A 16377-nucleotide genomic window follows, 5' to 3' on the forward strand; every position below is an offset into this window, starting at 1 on the left:
TTTGAGTTCTTTCCAACTTTCCTCTTTTGACTGAGTTCTAGTTTCAAAGCATTGTGGTCCAAAAATATGCAGGGAATGATCCCAATCTTTTGGTACTGGTTGAGACCTGATTTGTGACCTAGGATGTGATCTATTCTGGAGAATGTTCCATGGGCACTAGAGAAGAATGTGTATCCCGTTGCTTTGGAATGGAATGTTCTGAATATATCTGTTAAGTCCATTTGGTCCAGTGTGTCATTTAAAGTCTTTATTTCCTTGTTGATCTTTTGCTTAGATGATCTGTCCATTTCAGTGAGGGGGGTGTTAAAGTCTCCTACTATTACTGTATTATTGTTGATGTGTTTCTTTTATTTTGTTATTAATTGGCTTATATAATTGGCTGCTCCCATGTTAGGCATGTAGATATATACAATGTTAGATCTTCTTGTTGGATAGACCCTTTAAGTATGATATAGTGTCCTTCCTCATCTCTTATTATAGTCTTTGGTTTAAAATCTAATTTGTCTGATATAAGGATTGCTACCCCAGCTTTCTTTTGATGTCCATTAGCATGGTAAATGGTTTTCCACCCCCTCACTTTAAATCTGGAGGTGTCTTTGTCTAACATGAATCTGTTGCAGACAGCATATTGATGGGTCTTGTTTTTTTTATCCAATCTGATACCCTGTGTCTTTGATTGGGGCATTTAGCCCATTTACATTCAGGGTAAGTATTGAAAGATATGAATTTAGTGCCATTGTATTACCTGTAAGGTGACTGTTACTGTATATTGTCTGTGTTCCTTTCTGGTCTATGTTACTTTTAGGCTCTCTCTTTACTTAGACAACCCCTTTCAATATTTCTTATAGGGCTGGTTTGGTGTTTGTAAATTCTTTCAGTTTTTGTTTGTCTTGGAAGCTTTTTATCTCTCCTATTTTCAATGACAGCCTATCTGGATAGTTATCTTGTCTGCATATTTTTCTCGTTTAGTGCTCTGAATATATCATGCCAGTCCTTTCTGGCTTGCCAGGTCTTTCTGGATTGTTCTCCTGCCAATCTAATGTTTTTACTTTTGGAGGTTACAGACCTCTTGTCTGGAGCTACTTTCAGGATTTTCTGTCTCTGAGACTCGTAAGTTTTACTATTAGATGTAGGGGTGTTTACCTATTTTTATTGATTTTTGAGAGGGGTTCTCTGTGTCTTCTGGATTTTGATGCCTGTTTCCTTCAACAAATTAGGGAAGTTCTCTGCTGTAATTTGCTCTGATATACCTTCTGCCCCTCTCTCTCTTTCTTCTTCTTCTGGGATCCCAATTATTCTAATGTTTCATCTTATGGTATCTCTTATCTCTTGAATTCTGCCCTCGTGATCCAGTAGTTATTTATCTGTCTTTTTCTCAGCTTCTTTATTTTCCATAAGTTGGTCTCCTATATCACTAATTCTCTCTTCTGCCTCATTTATCCTAGCAGTTAGAGCCTCCATTTTTGATTGTACCTCATTAATAGCCTTTTTGATTTTGAGTTGGTTAGATTTTAGTTCTTTTATTTCTCCAGAAAGGGATTCTCTAGTATCTTCTATGCTTTTAATCATCATTCTGAACTCTAGTTCCAATATCTTACTAATGTCTGTATTGATTAAGTCCCTGGCAGTCAGTACTGCCTCTTGTTCTTTTTTTTTGAGGTGAGTTTTCCACCTTGTCATTTTGATTAAAGGAGAATAGATGAATGAGAGAACAAAATACTAAAAAAAATGCTAAAAGCATAACAATGACCCCAGAAAAATATACACTATACAAATCAGAAGAGTCCTGAAAGGGGGGGGAAAGAGAAAGAATATGATCAAGCTGGTGAATATAACAGAGCCACACACTAGATTTTGGGTATATTTTGGTCTGTTAAAAGAAATTGCCTCCCAAAATTTTAAAGAAATAAAAACTTGGTATATATATATATATACCAAAAAAAATAAGGGTAAATATGAAGGGATGGAATATGATTGTAAAGATGAAAATTAAAAAAAGATTTTAAAAAAGGAATTGATAAAAAGAATGAAAAAAACTTAAAAAAAAGAGAATGTTATCAGGCGGGAGACTAGGATATCATACACTAGATTTATGGTATATTTTGATCTGTTAGAAGAAACTGTATCCCAAAATTTTAAAGAAAGAAAAACTTATATATATACCAAAAATAAGGTTATATACAATGAAGAGATAGAATATGACTGTAAAAATGAAAAATTAAAAAAGATTTTAAAAAAAGGAATTGATAAGATGTTGGTTGAAAACAGAAAAGAAAAATTCAATAAAAAAATAGAAAAAGAAAAAAATAAAGAAAATTTTAAAAATTAACTTTGAAAGACTAAAGTATCATGGCAAAAAAGCCATGAATTCTATGTGCTGTATTCCCCTAGCGCTGGGGTTTTTCAGTTCTCATTGATCGGTAAACTTGGTCTTGGCAGGCTGTTCTTCCTGATCTTCTGGGGGCAGGGCCTGTTGCCGTGATTCTCAAATGTCTTTGCCCCGCTCTTGCCAGGGCATGGGCTAAGTAATCCACTCAGGTTTGCTCTTGGTAGCTTTTGTTCCCTGTAAGCTTTCTGTACAGCTCTGGAGGACGAGAGTGAAAATGGGGGCCTCCCAATCTCTGCCCGGTAGGAGCCAAGAACTCAGGGCCCCACTCCTCAGTGAGCCCCCAGAGAAAAGCAGTCAGCCACTCCCATCTCCCCGTCTCTGGCCGCACTCTGTGCTCACCTGGCCTGTGACCAAGCAATTCTATCTCTGGCACATGACCCCGTTTGGAGTCTCCAAACCCCACAGATTCCTGCAGTGTGCTCCTGCACCACCCCACACTGGGGGAGGAAGGGGAATCTCTCCAGATCTGCCGTTTGTTGGGTCCCTGCTCAAAGAACAGTGGCACGACTGTGCCGGGGATCACAGTTTATGGCAACCCAAGCTGAGAGCCCACTCCTTGGCTCTGTCTTTGCAGTTGGCTTCCCTGCTCCATTACCTGGGAGCTCTGCCACAATCAGGTACCCCCGGTCTTTCTGTGACCCTGAGGGTCCTGAGACCACACTGTCCCAATGAGGGTTCCACCCCTGCTTAGCCACTGGAGCAACATCCCTCCGCAGAGCCTACTTCTAAAAGTTCTGATTTTGTGTTCTGCTGCTCTATCACTTGCCAGTAGCGGCTGACAGAGGCCCCCTTCCCTGCCGTCTATCTTCTCGAATATCGCCTCGGATTCACTTCTCCGCATGTCCTACCTTCCAGAAAGTGGTCGCTTTTCTGTTCAGAGAGTTACTGCTATTCCCTTCTTGGATCTCCTGTTGAGTTTGTAGGTGTTCAGAATGGTCTGATAGCAGCTATCTAGCTGAATTCCTGGGAAAAGATGAAATTTCAGTCTCCTTCTCCTCTGCCATCTTGCTCCTCCTCCCAGAAACTGAGTTCTTAACAATGACCCAATACTACATCAAATCTGCATCAAAATAATAGATTTGAAAGATGAAGAGAAGGTATTTAGCAAGAGAATGGGGCAATATATTTTAGGCAGTATAAATATTATGTACAAAGGCCATGGGATGGAAGAAAATAGGGTATTTTAAAAGAACTTAAAGGAAAGAATAGCTGGGTTTGGGATATATCAATAGAGTATGATGCAAGATAGAGCTGGGAGATTTAAGCTCCATTAGAGTTATCTCTTGAATAATGCACAGCTCTTAAAAACCTGTTCTAGTCACTGCTTCCAATCCTATGTTTTACTGCTACTTATTTACATCTGTTTTTAACCTCCAAGTAATCATTACATTAGAACCTCCAGATAATCATTATCATTATTGATTTTGGTCAACATATTTGCTCTCCCCCTTTTTTTCTCACTATCCCTGATTTCATTCCACTCCTGCATATTTTTTCCATGAAAAATATCCTTAAATATTTCCTTCAAATGCCAACAGAGGTTATTAAGAACCACAGGACTTTATTTTTTCCTTTATCCTAGAATGATATTTTAATACTGTATACAATTCTAGATTGAGTCTCAAAACCTTTGCCCCAGTCCCATGTGGGCAGTAAAATCCAATCACTACCTTGAATCCAGTAACTCCCCAGGGTAGATGAAGAATCTTTAGCTCATTAGTCAGAGCTATGGTTTTCAGCTCTTTATTTTCTTCTGAAATATGGGAATTCCTTCATCTTTTGTAAACACCAGGCATGCCTTTCAACAGACATTTTTGTTATATTTTATCTACATTATATGTTTTTTGAGCATTACAGCAAAGCTTAGTCTTTCACATTACAGGCATTGCAAGTTTCAATGAGATTTTAGTGAAGCTAAATCATGCCTAAGTAGTTACAACAATGTCACTGAGATTATACTTCCATATAAAAAGATATTGAAAGATGTAACATGTTAACACTTTGATAAATCTTTTCAAAGTCTTCTCTCCTAAGATATTAAAATTGGGGATTAGCATGATAATTTCAGGATGATTGAAATTGTCCTCAAATCCTGCTCCCAAATCCTCCACTCACCCCTAATTTTAACAAGAACACATTTGATAAAGTTAATTCATGTATCAAGACCCACAAGATGAAGGCTGCCCCAGGGGCTTGTCCCATGCTACAAAGCTGAATGTAAGTCAGCCTGCACTTACAAAAAACACCTCCCTGTCAAGGAAACCTAACATCAATCATAATGTCTTCAATTTTATTGCCCACCCCCATTTTGAATGTTTTTGGAGTTTATGAGAAGAATTTTTCTACAGATCTTGCCCCATATGCCAATTCTCCCCCCCACATTTACTGAGATATAATTGGCATATAAGATTGTTTAAGTTGGGGCGCCTGGGTGGCTCAGTTGGTTAAGCGACTGCCTTCGGCTCAGGTCATGATCCTGGAGTCCCTGGATCGAGTCCCGCATCGGGCTTCCTGCTTGGCAGGGAGTCTGCTTCTCCCTCTGACCCTCCCCCCTCTCATGTGCTCTCTCTCAAATAAATAAATAAAATCTTTAAAAAAAAAGATTGTTTAAGTTTATGATATATATATATATATATTGAATATATATAAATTGAAATGATTACCACAATAAGGTTACTTAATATATCCATCACCTCATGTGGTTATGTTTTTTTTTTCATGGTGAGAACTTTTAAGATCTACTCTCTTAGCAACTTTCAAGTGTACAACACAGGTATTGTTAACTGTTGTCACCATGCTGTACATTAAATCCCCAGAACTTATTCATCTTGTAACTGCAAATTTATACCCTTTGATCAATAATTGTATTGGTTTACCAAATACCGTGTAATTTCCTGAAAGTGTTAAAGTAACTGATATACTTTACTTTCACTTTTAGTACTCTGCTTATCAGATGAAGCTATATTGAATTTTTCAATAAATGCATTTACAAGTTTATATGAACTATTTGTGATTTCATCTGATAAGCATAATACTAAAAGTGAAAGTAAAGTATATCAGGGGCCCTTTAAAATTACTTTATATGGTAAGTCATGAGAAAAAAAGGAAACATTCGATAGCAATTATGAGTTCTATGATGTAAACACCACTTTTTCAGAACAAATTAATAAATATTGGCATAATATACAGTCATAGAATTGCTGTAATTTTAGATATTGAGCTGTATTGCTTTAAGTAAAGAGTGTTACTATGTTGCCATAAATGGCGAAGTGAATTATTTTGTGTCAAACTCCAACTCCATATTGAAAGAAATAAGTCATGTGAGCAAAAATCAAATGACACGAAGCACTAAGTTAAATTGTGCATATCCTTTAACCCTACATCTCTTGTTTCATTATAATAAAATGGGGATCTACAGAATTTTCTCTAATTCTATTTAAGAAACTTCTCTAGAAAAATCATCCATATTTAAAGGCACAGTGCCCTCATTTATTTTCCTATAAGTAATAGGTCATAAGTATTTAATTTTCTTTTTTTTTTTTTAAGATTTTATTTATTTGAGAGAGAGAGACTGAGAGAGAGAGCACATGAGAGGGGGGAGGGTCAGAGGGAGAAGCAGACTCCCTGCCGAGCAGGGAGCCCGATGCGGGACTCGATCCAGGGACTCCAGGATCATGACCTGAGCCGAAGGCAGTTGCTTAACCAACTGAGCCACCCAGGCGCCCAGTATTTAATTTTCTTAATCAAAGGAACATAATCCTATAGACATTGAAAATGAAATTTATAAAATCTCAAAATGTTATATTATATTTTTTTAATGAACAAAATTAAACTCCCCACCACCAATTTTTAAAGTTTTTTATACATTGGACAGGAAAGAATATAAATGCTCCCAGATGTTATTAATAACTTGTAGATTCATATCTTCAACTATTCATGTAATTATCAAGGATCTAAGGTCTTTACCAAAAAAAAAAAAAAAGCAAAAACAAAAAACAAACAAAAATCCTATTTGCTTCAAGTTTCCCAATGTCTTTTGGTTTTCTAATGGTCTTCCTCTCACATTCTGCACATGGAAAAACATGGCAGTGGGCATGGAGGAAAGGTAGGTAGAAGCCAGAGAATCGCCATTTATCATAAATTTATTTTTAAAGTAGCTCTGAACTAGTGGATTTCATATAATAGCTTTTATTTTTAAAAAATCACAGTTATATTTCATAGATATAAAAATTGATATTTGGAAAGACTAAACAACTTGCAAAAGGACAAGTATATTTGATGCTGAGGACCATGTTTTTCTAGTACATTTATCCTGGGATTTTCTTAGCCTTCATTAAGCTGTTTGCAAATATTCCTACTTTTTCTGCCATTGACTCGACTAAAGCACAGATAGAATTAATATAGTAGAGAATGTTAATAATTTGGAGAAGATTGTGATATATGTCCAGTGAAAGTACTGAAAAACATGCAAGGCTATGATTTGTATCTCCTCTGATAAAAGCAATTCCACAACGTAAGCAGGGTAAATGGAAGCAGCATCGTAAAACAATGACTGAATAGCAATCTTCATGATTAAGCAGTGGTGATGGGTGGTAGCAACAATGTGACGTCGGGTCACATGGATGACACAGCGGGGTTTGGCAGTCAGACTGGATCTTATGAAAAAACTCTTTGCATGTGTACATGCAAGAGATTGTGATGTGCTATACTTCATATTGTCACACCAGTTTGATTGTGTTCCATAAAGATATGAAATACATAATGCCAAGAGATGATTTATAGCATCACTCTTTTGGACTTCTTTCTTGGAGTATATATAGTAACCTTAAGAAACAGAGAAGTCATGATCTGAGTGTTCCACACAATGGGTCATATTTACCTGTTTAGATGATCCTGGAGTATTTTTTCCTGTTAGCATTTCAAAAACAGTTGATTTTTTTTGACTCAAGATTTATAATGGTGTTTGGGAGATAGATATGCAAAAATTTTATATCAATCCAAGTATTAGTTGATATAGCATATTCCCATTGAGATAACTGTTGCATTTTCAGAGAAAAGCAGTCTCTTAATTCCCATCTGCCATCAATTAATTTTATTCTAGAATGCAGGTAAACTTTTAATTATCTAAAATATCCTGATTGGAAAGAAAATTATAGGAATTCTCTAAATAACTGGTTATAAGTGATATCTATTATATAATCACCTAATACACAGAGCAGAGAAATAATCTCATTAGTTACTATAATTCATGTCCAGAATATTGAACCAATGTGATTTAATTACCATTCAGAGTATAACCTTTGAACTTAAATAGTTACAGTGCAGCTTTTATTGCTAAATTATGGCACAAGACAAATGTTTCTGAGTTCATAAGTAAGGAAACATCTTAAAAATTGTAATTATTCCAAATTTATTCAGTTAACAGTCTACAAAAACATTTCAGTAAAGCAATCTTGGAATTTGTTCTTTAAAAATATGCATTTCTGAAGAATTTGTGATTACAATAATATTCTTATTTTATTTTATTTATTTATTTGTCAGAGAGAAAGAGAGAGCACAAGCAGGGAAAGCGGCAGGCAGACAGAGAAGGAGAAATAGGCCCCTCACTGAGCAAGGAGATCTATGCAGGATCCCAGGACGTGGGGATCATGACCTGAGCCAAAGGCAGACGCTTAACTGACTGAGCCACCCAGGCATCCCTGATTGCAATAATATTCTTAATATCAGTGCTGAAGTTTGGAAATGATCTTCTAAAATTCTATTACTTTGTTAAATATTTAAAAAAAGGAAGATGTTATGAATCATTTAGAAGGGACATAATTCATTCATTAAATAGCTATTGTTTCATTATTTTTTAAATTTTGATTTGAATAGTCTAGCATGGCATAAAGTTGACACTGGTATCTCATTTCAACCTTAAAGTGACACCATATGGTAGATATTGCTAATCCACTTTTATGGGTGAGGGACTTTACCCTTACAGAGGTCAGGTAAATTTCCAAGTTCAAACAGCTACTTTAACCAGCTAATCTGGAAATCGTACATGGCAGATTGCTGTCAATATGCAAGCTCTTAATCAGGCCACTTTATTGGCTTCTTGAAAACAGTACATTAAATTGAGATAAAAATCTAAAATTATATGTATGTTAAGAACAATAGGCATTGTGTTGTAGAAAGAACATTAGAGGGGCACCTGGGTGGCTCAGTCGTTAAGCGTCTGCCTTCGGCTCAGGTCATGATCCCAGGGTCCTGGGATCGAGCCCCACATCGAGCCCCACATCAGGCTCCATGCTCTGCAGGAAGCCTGCTTCTCCCTCTCTCACTCCCACTGCTTGTGTTCCCTCTCTTACTGTATCTGTCTCTATCAAATAAATAAATAAAATCTTAAAAAAAAAAAAAGAAAGAACATTAGATCTAGAAAGATAGCATTAGACTAGAATTCTGTCTCAGCCACTTACTGGGTGTGAAAACCAGGTTAAACCACATTCCCCTCTGTATTTATTTTTCCACATGTGAAAATAAGTTTGCGTATAAATTTGTTCTGCCCCTGTACCAGCTACCCCCCAAGACTGTCTGAATGAAAAAAGCATTGTACCTCTGATTATGCTATAGAAACATCAGTAAGTATAATTAATAATGCCAGGTATTTTTCAATTAACTAGGCTCCTATATTTCTAGACTAAAGGATTTCCTGCCAAACCTACATTTTCCCTGTTCAACTCATCTGAATAGAACACTTTAATTCACACATCTTCCCTTAGCGTTATTACAAATATATTGTATTTTCAAAATCCCCTGGATAGCCAATGCCCTGATCTTACAGCCTCTAAAAACCTTTGCCATCGTTGACAATTTCTTCTTTCTGAAAACTGGTTCTCTTCTTGCCTCTTCCTTGTTTGCCACCAACTTCACTCACAGTTTCTGAGAAGTCACTGTAGTGTAAGTCTTGACAGTGAGCTTTTGATTGCTGAGGCTCCTTTGTTTTAGTGATCTGGGTTGATTTTGATAACTGACCATGGGGGCCACTTGTCTTTTTCTCCCCTGTGCTTTAAGTTCCTGCTCTTACGTTTTAAAGTCAGCAATAAAGAGTGAGCCTCGAAACCCTAGGCCTCTGCCCTTGACCCAAATAAAACAAGAACTCTGGCCCATGTGCTCTTTCTCTTTCTCTACCATAACCTGTGTGGCCCAGCTGTGTGGTGAGTTTCCAGGTCTTGTAACTAATAAATAATAAATCTTTTCAAGTTTCCTAATGGTTGTTGCTGAAGAGCATCTTGCCATCATAAGAACCACAAGGGTCTGTCCAGAAGGAACCTTGATTTGGAAAGGGGAGATATCTGAGGGAAGATTTCTGTGAAGGAGGTGAGTGCCCCCAGGCATTTCTGGCTGAGAGCATTACTCTCCATAGGCTGAGACCAGCACAAAACAGTCTCATATGCTGGATATACTTTTACCTGACCTCTAAAATATTGGAGAGAGTGAACTCCTGCTCTACTCATGCTCTTTCTGAAGCTAATAGCTATAAAGGAAGCTACTTATATCTACTATTGAGATGTATAGCTTTATCCTGTTTTGATCTTTAAGCTCTAAATTTCTATCTCCAGCTGCTAACACTACATATTCACTTGGATGTCTATATAAATATGTCCAGTGACCTCAAAAGAGAATGTTTCCCAAGCCCTCCAAACATGCTTTAATTCCAATTCTAACCTCAATTTAGGATACATGTTATCTATACATTTAATGAGGACCTAAACTTCAAAGGCATTCTATATTCCATTCATTCTCTGACCCCTTTTACCCACCAATCTTTTGATTTGTGAGTCCACATCTTATTATGTCAACATTTCCCATCTGTTACTCCACTCCAAGCCACCAAGTACTTTCCCCTAATTTAGAAGACTTCTAATTAACCTACCTCTTTCCACTGTCATAGTGGTAATCAATTTCCACAGTTTATAAAAATGTTTTAAAACTAAATCATTTTATTTTTTAAGGATTTATTTATTTTATATATATATAGAGAGAGAGAGAGAGAGAGTGTGAGCAGGGTGAGGGGCAGAGGGAGAGAAAGAATCTCAAGCAGACTCCTCACTGAGCATGCGGCCCGACACAGGGCTCAATCTCACGACCCTGAGATCATGACCTGAGCCAAAACCAAGAGTTGACGCAACCAACTGAGACACCCAGGTGCACCAAAAACTAAATCATTTTAAACCATTCTTCTACAAAAAATAATTAAAAGACAAACTAAAATATATAAAAAAACAGCAATGCAACACCATATTTCAATATCTTCCCTTAAATAAAATCCAAAGTTGTTAGTGTGGCATACAGGCTCTGAGTATCCAAGGATCCTATCTATCTCACCAACCCCATAACTCATCAAAGGGGAGCCCATCCTTTGTGCTCCAGCCACAATGGCCATGCTATTTTTTTCTGTTATTTAAACACAATGATTTGATCCCCATTTCAAGTTGTTTGTATTTGCTATTCAATATTCCTGCAAAACCATTACCTGGAGTGTGGTAGTGGGTGATTCCTATTGATCAGTGTGGTCTCAGCTCAATCAGTCGTGTGTTCCTATACATCTAGGCACATATTATTTTCCTTCCTTACTTCCTCCCTCTTCCTTCCCTCTCCTCCCTTCCTCCACCCACCTTTCTGTTTTGATCTGGCCAAATTCTGAAACTGCTTGTGATTTCTGAAGTTTCTCTGCCCTGGTTGGAGGCAGCACCTGCTTCCTCAGATGGTAGCCAAGAAACCTAAGTATTTATTTCCTCAGTTCCCCTTGCAGTCTGCATTGGTCCAATTTCAGCTAACTAGATTTTATTCACTTCGAATCAAAAGATCTAGGGCCTGTCAGGACAATGGAAAATGCATTTGGGGAGGTTCAGCAGAAGTAGTAAGAACATTGGGTTTTGAGAGTCAGCAGCTCAGCAGGGCCAGTGAGAACATTCTGGCAACAGCTCCAGGGGCCAAGTCATCAGGACACGAGGTCAGTGTCTTCACTCTGGGTGGGGGTTCTGGCTGCTTAGTATCCCCTTCTTTATTTCTGCTCTCTTTTCTGAGCCCAGTTCACCAAGCATCTGAGGAATTTTTTGAGTTCCTCAACATCTATACAAATTTTCTTGTCTAAACGAGTGGCAACTCCAGTTGCTTGCTGGGAGATACCACCACAGACATTCTCTATTCCATTACTCAATTTTATGTACTTCAAACAACTTATTAATATCTAAAATCTTATTTATTGATTTTTGTGTTTGTTTTTTGTGCATTTTCAATTTTTCATTCTACATCTGCCATGGTTATCAAGAAGGCACTTATAAATTTTAAACACAGAGAAGAGAGAAATGCTGTATATTCTTTACCACATAGTCTCCTTCCTTGGTACACCTTCAGTCTGAAGAAAATATGTGTTTCTCTTGAGGATCCAGTATAATTTTTAAATTACCAATAAAATAAATCTTACAGTTGAACGTGTTCTTTATTTACTGATGTTATTTAAGAGCATAGAGCTAAATTGTGGGCAAATAATAGCACAAGGTATTAGAGCTTTAATTTAGATGTAAGAATTTTTTCCTAATATGTATTTAATTTTAATTTGAAACTTTTTCCTTAAGGTTATTCTGTTCAGTCTTCTCAGGTATATTTTAGAAGTTTTTCAGTGTTCTTAAGTATAAGAGTGAGGGTATTATTTAATCATTGTATCATTTTATATTTCTATACTCTGCCATGTCACCCTAATGAAGTGACCTAATGAGGTTATAAAAAGAAATCAATAAAGGGTGCCTGGGTGGCTCAGTTGGTTAAGCGACTGCCTTCGGCTCAGGTCATGATCCTTGAGTCCCTGGATCCAGTCCCGCATCGAGCTCCCTGCTCAGCAGGGGGTCTGCTCTCCCTCTGACCCTCCCCCCTCTCATGTGCTCTCTCTCATTCTCTCTCTTTCAAATAAATAAATAAAATCTTTAAAAAAATCAATAAATCTAAAAACATACAGAAATATGTAAATTTTGAACAATGATAAATCACAGATATTTGCCCTTACAAAATGTGTGTATTTGTAGTTTTTTTTAAATTAAATTTCTTTTTTTTTTTAAGATTTTTATTTATTTATTTGACAAAGAGAGACACAGTGAGAGAGGGAACACAAGCAGGGGGAGTGGGAAAGAGAGAAGCAGGCTCCCCGTGGAGCAGGGAGCCCGATGCGGGGCTCAATCCCAGGACCCTGGGATCATGACCTGAGCTTCGCGAAGGCAGACGCTTAACGTCTGAGCCACCCAGGCACCCGTGTATATTTGTAGTTTTATTCATTTTTTGAAATTATAAGCTTCCATATCTTAAGTTCTCTTGCATGATGCCCTTCTTGCAGTTTTTTTGACATATCTGTTGGTTTTTAATATTGTATCCACTTTTATTAATTTTATCCTGAAGGTACTCATACGGTGCTCTGTATCAAAGATGAATTTTGCATTAAACACTTCACAGTTAAATAGTACATGCGTCAACTTCCCTTTGCCCTAGTCCTTATGCATAGGGTGGCGTGATGAGAGCCAGGTCAGTTGTCCTACACCAGTAGCTGGAAAGCCCTTAGGCAAGGGATAAAGAAAAATGATTCTCTGCTTATGAAGAGGAAGAAGGCACCATTTTCCTTCTCTTCCTAAGTGAATCTTCCTGGAAACTAATGGGCCCAAATGCTATTTCCAACCCTTAGGTCTGTGAACATTGTCTCTAGGAGCCAGGCATCTCTAGCATTTACAACCAGGTTGTGTCTCTGTATTTAGGACTTCATCCATTTTGACAGATAAATACTTAGATAAATAGTTTTCCAGTCTTTCAGAACTTTGTCCAGCCAGGCTGTAAGCATTTGGCCCTTTCAGGAGGAGATAAATTCTTATCTGATTCTTTTGGATCATAACAATTAACCAGATAATGGCTATAGTTCTAATTCTCATGGTATGTAAGGATACTTCTAGGGGAAGTGAAATCAGTTCCTGGCTTTATAACCCAAGTGTTTCCATGTCCCAGAAAGCTAGGGCTTTCAACAGGAACACTGGAAAATCCAGGAAACATTATTTCTCTACAGTATGTTTCCTACTGTCACTGGTCATTCCATCCCTTAAGATTTTCCGAAGTCAGTCACCTCTAATTTCAGAGATTGTCTTGCACACTGTTATGAAATAGGAGCAATCAAAAGTCGTATCATACATGACTTTATTCTAAAGAAATTTATAATGGGTTTAAGGGACAAGATGTATAGAAATTAAGCAATAATATTAGAAATAATTCAAGGTACAAAAATACTACAATGGTATAATAGTTAAATGTAAAAATAATGGCAGTAATAGATCATAAAAGATAATGGAAATATCACCGTATTTACCACCCAGAGCCTGAGTAGCTATGTTAATAAAATTATATATATTTATATTTATATATTTATTTATAAATATTTTTCCCCATCAAGCTCATTTCACGTAGGCATTTGGTATATTGATTTGATAGATTATTTACTTTAAGGGGATTTTTATTTTATTTCCATCTCTTCCCACATGAGTTTTATAAATGTAGAGCTCTAAACTCTGATTCTCAACTTTTTTTAAATTGAAGAAATTGTGTTAGTTTATCCCAAATAATACTTAAGATGATTTACAGTTAAATCTAAAATCAGCATGATTATTCTAAAAGTAGAAAGGATAACAGATTAGTCATTCTTTTTGTGAAAACTTGAACAGCTTTTACAAAATAGCTGAGTGGCTCTCACTGGGTATCTTCAAGCAAGGGTGTGACAACCACTTGGCAGAAACGTTGTAATGTTCTGGTATATCTGTTGGGTTTTTAATATTCATCTTTAACAATTAATTCAAAATTAACAAAGATGAATATTAAAAACCCAACAGATATTCTCAGTAAAGGGAAATTGAAAAACTAAACAGTGTTTTAATTTAATGTTCTCTAACCATACTTCTAGACCTTGGGTTTTATAAGAGATTGCTTCTTCCTTTATGTCCCCAAATCCATTACATCTCAAATTCAACAATCAATTGGTATAATGTGATGCCACAGAGAGATAGAAGAGAGCTTGTAACACCAAAATATTTTATTTTTATTCATCTTGAGTATTAAATACTACAGTGGTGATGCATTTGAAAATGAATCTCCAATAAGAAGGTTCCTTCAAGGGGCGCCTGGGTGGTTCAGTTGTTAAGCATCTGCCTTCAGCTCAGGTCATGGTCCCAGGGTCCTGGGATCGAGCCCCGCATCAGGCTCCCTGTTCAGCTGGGAAGACTGCTTCTCCTTCTCCCACTCCCCCTGCTTGTGTTCCCTCTCTCGCTATCTCTCTCTCTGTCAATAAATAAATAAATACGATCTTTAAAAAAAAAAAAAGGTTCCTTCAATACTGCAACACATTCTCACAGGATTTCTGTATCTTTGCTACCATTGACTCATTTCTATGTTTTTTCCTAGTGTGATATATCTTTTCAATTATAGGAATTCTTATGTAGTTTTGACCACACAATTTTTGTTATTACACCAGCTAGGGAATTTTGTTAGTAATCTAAACTTTTTTTTTTCCCTCAAAATAAGTTCAGAGCAGATTGTCTGAATTTATATTTTCAATATTGAAATACCTTATTTATTATAATTAACACTCTCATTTTCCAGATGCCTTTGCCCTTAAATATATGAAGATTACAATGTATGCAGCATGTGTGAAAAAATAAAGCATGAACTATACAGTTCACTGACTTTCTTTCAAATATTAAACCTATTATTACATATGTGACTTGGGCAATGTATCTAATGTCCCAAATCCTCCTCTTTAAAATAGACATCTACTTCATAAACGTGAGCCATGATTTAGTAAGATTATGTATGTAAAACATTTCACTTAATTTCTGGCACTTATTAACATTTAATACATGAATATACTTCAAATTATCTGAAATGAAACTGTATATTCACTATTAGTTCTCCCTCTCACTCTTTCCAAATCCAAATGTGTCTGTGGTTGAATTCAGTGAGGTAGGAAATAAAAATTTTAAAAAGTAGAACCTACAGTGATTTTTTTAGGACAGGAAAAAGGTTATAGCATTAAAATCTTAAGACAATTAATTCAGATTACGTAAGTCTTAAGGAAAAGTGCTAAGTCCAGATATAAAGATTGAGGGTAGGCCTTCCTTCTTTGTCTTGAAAAGAACCAGTCTATCATTGCTTAGATAGACAGGAAGAGGAAATCAAATTATCACAGAGCTTTAGAAAAGGGGATGCAAATAGAATCAGACTTATATATGGTACAGCTGTCTCGGAGGGTTAACCGGAGAACACCTGTAGCTCTGCAAGGGAACTATTCAGTAACCAAGCTGATAAAGTGTAAATGCACCAGCAGAATTGGGCAGGGGATATAGAGGTGCCAGATTACAGGGAATAAATACACAGAATACCCAGTGAAATTTGAATTTCAGATAAGAAACATTTTTTTTTTTTTTTAGTATAAGCATGCCCTGTGAATGTTTTTGGGACATATTTGTACTAAAAGAAGATATTTGTTGTTATCTGAAATTCAAATTTAACTAGATAGCCTATATTTTATCTGGCAACCCTACAAAGGAACAACAGTATTATTCCCAGAGGAATATGAAGTTCACAATTTATTCTCAAGATATATATATATATATATGTAAATCTTACATTTTTTCTCTATTTTGCATTTTTATTCTTGATCTTGTTTTGTGATATAATGGATTTTTATATCAATTCCCTCTTATCCCAGATGCTAATTTGTTTTGTATGATATAGATTGTATTTACTTTCAAAATTTGTATGTTGTCACAAAATGTCCTTTTGTGTTTCAATTTATGTATTCTTTAACCATGGAAAAAATAAATAAACTGAGTGCAAACATTTGGTTACTAATTCTCTGGAAAGATTTAGAGAGCCTAAGGAAAATGAAATGAAAAACTGTATATTCATATTGAACTCTGTTTAAA

Source organism: Leptonychotes weddellii, chromosome 6 (assembly GCF_054177405.1).
Source record: "Leptonychotes weddellii isolate Sample4059 chromosome 6, ASM5417740v2, whole genome shotgun sequence".
Classification (NCBI taxonomy): Eukaryota; Metazoa; Chordata; class Mammalia; order Carnivora; family Phocidae; genus Leptonychotes; species Leptonychotes weddellii.